General features: G+C 60.2%; 1 long non-coding RNA gene across 1 annotated transcript; it reads right to left on the reverse strand.

Annotated features, from left to right (window-relative positions):
• Positions 1-1,631: 1,631 nt before the first annotated feature.
• Positions 1,632-3,606, reverse strand: LOC144239823 (uncharacterized). The gene is made up of 3 exons (XR_013337500.1): positions 3,101-3,606; positions 2,759-2,948; positions 1,632-2,530 (listed from the first exon to the last, which is right to left on the reverse strand). It is a non-coding gene; the product is annotated as an uncharacterized LOC144239823 (long non-coding RNA).
• Positions 3,607-7,482: the final 3,876 nt, after the last annotated feature.

Consider the following 7,482-nt stretch of genomic DNA (forward strand, 5'->3'; position numbering starts at 1 on the left):
AGTCCCGTCTCCAAGCTCAGACCGGGATAGGTGCCCGCTTCCGGTCTGCACTCATTCTTTCTGGGCCAACAGGCCATCACCTGTCCGAAAAGCAAGGCCCAGAGAGGGGAGACCTGCCTGCGGCCTCTCTCAGGGGACACAGGTCCCCAGGCGAGCACGCAGGAGGGCGGCACAGGGAGCCGTCGGAGAAGGGGCTTCCGCGGTGCATGGNCCAGTTCCAGAGCAAAGACCCAGCCGCCTCTCCACCCAGGCCTCTGGGAGTGTGTGTGACACACAGAAATTGCTAGCAGACGATTCCTTGCTCTCACGTGGCATCAGGTACGTGAGGGACGGTCCAAAACGACCGGGCAGGGTTCAAGGGGAACTGAAGAGGCAGCGCCGGAACTCGGAGAGCCAGAGGGCGCCGGAGAGAGAGGGAAGCAGGCATGCCAGGGTGGAAGAAACCAGCCCGGGCAGAGGCTGGCGGGTCACGTGTGTCCTCTGGCCCAGCACGTGTAAGTGCCTGCGTGCGTCTGTGACCAGACCTGTGAAGTAGCTCGTGCCGCCGACTCCGGGCGTGTCTGGGTGTGTCGACCTCAGCCCCAACTCCCCTGCCGCAGACACAGCTCGCGGAGTAAAAGGGGCACCTGTGGCCGGGCCAAAGCCCGGGGCCTGGGGGCCCTGGGGGGCCTGGGTGAGAAGCCAGCTGCCATCGGCGAGGCAGGCGACAGGGGGAAGCCCTGAAGGTCTTCCACGTGGGGGCTCGAGTGTGGGCTCCCACTCCAAGGAGCTCACTGGCTCCAGAGTCACCAAGTCCACCTGAGACTCTAGGACTCTCTGCGCCTTCAGGAACCGAGGCCACTCCCGCCCGTGGGCCGAGGGCACGCAGGGCCCCTGCCCTCTCTGCTCCAGCCTGTTCCTCGGTAACAGGGTTGCAGGCCAGGGCCGTGCCCTCCCACCCCCGGGGCTCCCAGGGAGGGTGTGAGCACAGGGCTGTGTCCCGATTCCACCCAAGTTCTCTGGGCAGGGCAGGTCTGGGATTTGGGAAGTAGAGGGAAAGTGGCTAAGGTGTCCTCCTCCACGAAGGCTTCTTGGATTTCTGGGTATCCTGAAGATGCAACATCTCGGCCTCACAGGCCCAGAGCCTGCCTCAGACCAGGATGTGTCTTGTTCTCAAATTCCCCCAACACTTCCTGACCACCCACTTTATGCCAGCGGTCCTCTTCCCGGGGTTCGGGCCCCCGCTAACCGGCCTTATTCTTTGTCGCCCGTGGCCAGCATCACCAGTGCCACCTCGTCCTCTAACCAAGTCCGGCTGCCAAGTGGGGCCCACACTCCAGTTTCTTCGGCCCTCGATGCCCTAGAGAAGCACACCGGCCCTCCCCGCCCTGAGCACTTTTCTGCGAACACCCTGGGGAAGCTGAGCGGGAGTGCAGCTCAGGACAGCGAGGCGAGGCAGGGGCAGGGCCGAGCCGCTCTGGCTGCGGTACTGAGGAGAAGGGAGAGCCTTCCCTTGGCCCAAGCTTCTTCCAGCTGCACGAAGGACTCAAGTGACGTGAGACAGATTAACGGGGGGGCCCAAAGTTTTCTTCTGTGTACGTGGAGGCCCCATAATGAAACTGGGACCCAAAGAAATGACCAAGGCGGGCAGTTTTTATACTTTTTAGACACAGAGATAATAGATTTGTGAAGAACTGGCAAGATGAAGAAGAGACTTCGGGCTGGAGCAGTAAGTTCGTAAAGGTCCCAGGCTTGTTCTGAGGTCTCTGGTGACAAGGGCCTCTTTCCCTCCTGGCGCAGGTGGGGCGCCTGTCACACGGGAGGTTTAGTTCCCGATTTCAGGGGCACAGAGGGCCTGCGTGTCCTTCCCGCACAGGGTGGCTTTCAGGAAACTTTGATTTAAAATACTCATTATGCCAGGGGCGCCTGGGTGGCGCAGCAAGTGGAGTGTCCAACCCCTGATGTCAGCTCAGGTCATGATCCCAGGGTCACGGGATCGAGCCTCAGGTGCCCAAGGAGCCTGCTCAAGATTCTCTCTCCCTCCCTCTGCCCCTCTCACCACCTCACATGCTCTCTTGCTCTCTCTCTCTAAAATAAATAAATAATCAAATAATCAATATGCCAAAGGTGCACATTGGGGGCAGCTTGCCCTTGGGCCCTACACTCCAGCCCAGGGACCTGGCGGGCACGGAGCCCAACTGCCATGCCCCGCTGGGCACGTGCAAAGGGCCTCACAACACGGGGCCGCCGCAGGGCAGGCTGCACCCGCTGGACCACTGGCTCGTCCGGGGCCTTATTCTTGGCAGTGCAGTGTCCGTGGGTGGGAAGGACGCTTTGCACGGGTCCCACGTGGGCACAGACGGAAAGCGTCCCCGGGGACCAGAGCACAGAGCAAAGATGGCCAGGACGGCCCGGGTGTCGGTGGCCACGGGCACTTGGTTGGAGGAATCTGTGTGACGGGTTGCGGGAGTCTTGGAAAGGGAGACTCAGGTCGTCGTGGGGGCAGCAGGGACGTTCAGGGCCGGCCGTCAGGAGTGAGGCCTCGGGCAACCTGCACGGGAACGACAAGACAGCGTGCCTTGGGCGTAAAGCCCTCTGGCTTCCCAACTACACCCGGAACCTCGGGCTCATAGCAAGTCCCCCTGGGGCCCCCACACCCTTGAGTCGGAGGCGCTGTTCCCAGGCCACTGCAGCCCAGGCATGTGACCATGGCTGGGCCACATGAGCCAGTACAGTCCCCATCGCTGCTTAGCCTGGATTGAGCTGGATTAAATGGTACCTGTTCTTTGCTCAAGAAGTATCAATGGCTCCAGATTACCCACAGGTTGAAGCGGCTCTTCCCCCATCACAATGTCCTGCCGTTCCTCAGACGAGCTTTCTCGTGGCCGCTGTGGTTGGAAGAGCCCTCTGACCTGGACGCTGCGGGTTCTGGAGGCGCTTCTGCTAGCACCTTATCCGCTGTGAGGACCCTGGACAGCCAGGACAGGCCACTTCTACTCTGTGCCACCCTGATTATTTCTCTGCATCTTCCGTTAGGCTACGCCCCCCCCGCCCCCCCACGGGAGCTATGTCTACTGCATTTGGCCCGAGCCTGGCACCCTGAAGGCCCCCGAAAACGTACCTGATGAATATGTAAACGACTTGTGTGGCTGCAGCCTGTCCTGCAGCTAGAACAGGCCTTTTTTGGGAGCCGACCGGACTCTGGGCTGGACTCTGGGCTGGTCCACTGTAAGAACTGCCACCCAGAGGAACCGCATCCAATCCCAAGGTCCTAGGTCCCAAGGAACCACATCTAGGCAGAGAGACTTGTGAGCGGACTCAGGTCTGTATCCGCTTCACTGACCACCAGGCACCGCTGCCCAGACCCCACTTCTCCTCCTTTCCCGACAGGAGACTGCTGCCCCGAGCCAGAAGCAGCTGGAATCAGAGAAAGACCAGAAAAGCTGACGCTGAGATAGAAACTAAGTGACAGACACAAAACTCAAGACTGAGATGCCCACAGAGAGGACAGAGAGCTGACGAGGCACAGAGATTCCAAGAGAAAGAGCAGGGCCAGCCGGGCTGGGAAGGGCAGGTCCAGAGAGCGGCCGTCAGCTCCTCTCCTGACTAGCGCCGCGTCTCCTGCCGCCCGCCCTGCCCCCGACCCAGGCTGGCAGCAGGCACTGTACGCATCTGACTGTCATTCCCGCAGCCCTCGGAGTGACATGAGCCCCACACATCACCCGTCTTCAACCCCCGCCCCGGCGAACCTCCCCGGCCCCTGGGCCGCTCTTCCCTCTGGCTGGGGGCTCACTCTGCANCCTGGCCGCCCGTGCTGGGGCCACGTCCCGCCGCCCTTGGTGGCCTCACTCTGCCCCCACTCTGTGCAGCGCTTCCTGGTGGGCCATGGTTCTTCCTACGTCTTCCATTTGTCTCTGTTTTTGTTTGTTTTTTTTATGTTATCCACTAATTTTCTATTTAAATAAAAATTTAAAGAAAAATAGAAAAAATTGTGCGTATGGTACAAGGACGCTGCATTGTAATAGTTTGGGATTGTGACTCAGACATCTCGGTGCTCTGTTCAGACCCCTTAGATCCCGTTTATGGTTTCTGGGCATCTCTCTCTGGGACTTGGGCTTCGGCCTCCGTGACTGGTACCTGTCCTCAGGTCACGAGGTCTGTTTTGATTCCATTCCGCAAGAGCCCAAGGTGCCTGGGGGCTTCAAGCCCCCTGAATCCCAGGGACAGCCCATAGCTTCAGCTGCCACGTGGGAGGAGGAGCCCGCTTCCCTAACCCTCGTCCCAGACGACTGTGCGACCCTGCCCAGAACAGAACCTAACAAACACATGGTGGGCACTCCGTGTTTGTTGAAAGAACAAACACGGCCAAATTTACCAATCTTATCCTTTGTAATTTCTGTATTTCTTTGTAATTTGCATCACTCTTAGCTTTTCCCATCTGACATCACAAAGCATTTACCTGTATTTGTTTTTGTTATATTTATGAATTGAGGTTTAAAATTTTTATTTACTTTTGTATTTTAGAGTGAGAGCATGCTTGTTTGAGCAGGGGAAGGGGACAGGAGGGAGAGGGAAAGAATCTTAAGCAGGCTCCATGCTCAGCATGGAGCCCAACGTGGGGCTCCATCTCAGGACCCTGAGATCACGACCTAAAGCCAAAATCAAGAGTCGGACACACTCAACCGCCTGAGCCACCCGGGCGCCCTTATGAATTTTTTATATTTAATTATTTGAGTCCATCTGGCTATGCTGTAAGGACTGAGATAAATGTATCTTCTTCTCATGACTAATCAGGTGAACCAATGGCAATTCTTGAATCTTTCCTTCATCTATCAAACCTAGATACTATCTTATCTAAGACTTATTCAGTGGGGCATTAAGCAATCATTTATTATGGTAGTTATAAATGATTATGCCACCACATGGAAAAATGCTCACCTTATAATTTTAACCATGATATTTTTATAGCTACATAAAAGTATGTCGACATATTGGCAAAGGCAGGGAGAAGTAGAGAAAAGTAGATGGATTGAGGATGCTGATAGGGCTGTGGGTCATTTTCCTCTGATTTCTGTGAATATTTGTGAAATTTAAAAACCCTGAAACTGTAAATGAACAAAATACGCAGGGTATGAAGAGCTTTAAAAAGACAGCAAGCTGTTTTCTTGAGGGCTTGAGACAAAAGCTTGGGTGAGGTAGTTTTTCCGTTTCTTGGAGGTGATCTCGGGAGGAACCTGGGGACAGTGACGCCCACAGGAAGAGGAACTGGATGCTGGGGGCTCCTGGGGGCTCGGAATTTCAGGAAAGGCCGGCCCGGAGCACCTCTGTGCCTGAAGGTCCCGTGCTCCGGGCCTGCACCCTGGGCTCGGAGCGCCCTCCCAGCCTCCTCAGGGGCTGGAACTTCTCGAGGCCCCCACGCCCCGGCCTGCGAGCCTGTGGGCCGGCGGGTCGCCTTGCGCCGGCGAACGGGACGCTGCGTGGACCGGGCGGCGGGGACATGGTCTCCGTGGCCTTCCACGAAGAACTAGAACAACGCCCGGCCGCACGGCCGTCGCTGCAAGATCGCTCTGGCCCCCCCGAATTCCGCCCGTGCCGGACAACGGAGTTCGGAGGAGGTCCGAACGCACCGCGCCCCGGGCCAGCCGCGCCCTCACACCCGCAGGCGTGAAGGTTAGTCCTGGGCGCCGTGGGGCCCGACCTGGCCCGGCCCTGGGGGTTCGCGACGGCGTGGCCCGGGCCTGGGGACAGACTCGACGGCTGCCGCCCCTCACCGACAGGGCGCTTCACTTCCATCTTCAGACCTCGCCGACCCCGGCAATCCGCGAGGGGCCCAAGGGTGCCCTGAGACGAGCACCTGTTCAAGGCCACGGGCACGGGGCCCATCCGCACGCGCAGAGCCAGGACGTCACCTGAGGTCGCGGCCGTGGGGGCGAAGCACAGCCACAGCCTGCCCGACTCCCGCTCGCAGCGGCTCTCCCGAGGCGCCTTCGCCCCGGCCTGGCCACGGGAGCCGCGCCCCGGGGGGACGCCGCACCCCGACCCCCCACTGCGCTCCGCCCGGCGCNGGGGCGGGGGGGCGTGTGTGGCGGTGACCCTGACGCGCTGCATGCTTAGGTTTGCGGTCCCTCAACGGAGAAGTTGGGAGCGCGCCTGTGTGTGTGTGCGCGCGTGTGCGCGCGTGTTGCCGGCAGGTTGTGAGTGCTTGTGCCCTGTGGGTTTTGTGTGTGCATGAGACCAAGAGGTGCCGAGGACGCTGCGCACCTGACAAGTTGTGAGTGCGTGCGTGTGCCTGGCGGATCCTGAGTGTGTGTGCACTTGCACGTGTGTGTGCTCACGCCAGCTGAGACCGGAAGGGTGTCTGTGCGCGCACGGAGAGGTCGCGGGTGCATGGTTTAGGCCACGAGGTTCCGTGTGTACCCTATGTACAGGTTGGTGTGCAGCCAAGAGGTTGTGGAGTAAGGATGTGTGTGTCTGCATGAGCGTGAGCCTGCAGAGAGCGTGTGTGTGTGTGTGCGCGCGCGCGCGCGCATCGCGTGCCTGCCCCACCAGCTGGCAGGTGGAAGACCTCGGGTCCTCGGACTGGAAGGTTGTATGTGTTGTGCACTCGCACACGAAGCTGTGCCGTGCCCGCCGTCTGCGTGCACCAGCCAGGCTGTGTGCCTGGGTGTTGTAGTTGGTTGTGCAAGTGCGGGGGGAGGGGGCATTGCCTAAGCCACCCCGCGTTTCTCGGCTTCTCTCTCCGTGACCACAGCCTGCTGGGAGTGTTTGCAGGCCTGGCTCTCCCGGGGCCCCTGAGGGCGCCGCTAACAGAGCAGGGGTCCTGGGGTGCCGCGGCGCCCCTCTCCCTGCGCTGCAGGGCCGGGCTTCGTTCTGGCGCATTGACCCCATCGCCCTCTTCTGCTTCCTTCTCGCCCTCTCTCTTTGCCCCTGTCCCTCTCGGACACTGCGCGTCCCCTTCCCGTGCGGCCCTGCTCACCGCCCCAGTGACTGTCCTGAGGTTTGGAAGGGCCAGGGAGTCAGGCTGGCCTCCGTCTCTTCCTGCGGCGTGTCCCCCAAACACCTGGACTGGTGTCGGAGCAGCCCCCCACGACCCCCCCCCCAGCCCCCGGCTAGCCGGGCTACCCGACTCTGCGAAGGAACCGGATTTCTTTCCGTGTTGTGACCCTTGCTGTGCCAGTGGGGTGGGTGTGCAGCCCATCTGCGCACATGGGGTGGAGGGGGGGCAAGCCCCTTCCAAGCAGGGACTGCTGGGTAGGCCCACCAGAAGATGCGAGAAGCCACCAGAGACCCCCCCAGCCCATGGACTTGTCGGCGCCTTTGCACGCTCGTAGTCGGTGAACGTGAACGTGACGTATCCGCAGACCCGTCTTCTTTCGCGGAGAATTGGAGCTCAGACGCCGCAGGCGGGTTCCGTGCCCCGCAAACTGGCCGCGAAGTCAGCGGGGAGGCGCTTCGGGTCAGCCTGTCCCCCTGGGGCCCGAGGGGGCTGCTCAGAGCCGGCCT

Source organism: Crocuta crocuta, unplaced genomic scaffold (genome assembly GCF_008692635.1).
Source record: "Crocuta crocuta isolate KB4526 unplaced genomic scaffold, BGI_CrCroc_1.0 scaffold541, whole genome shotgun sequence".
Taxonomy (NCBI): domain Eukaryota; kingdom Metazoa; phylum Chordata; class Mammalia; order Carnivora; family Hyaenidae; genus Crocuta; species Crocuta crocuta.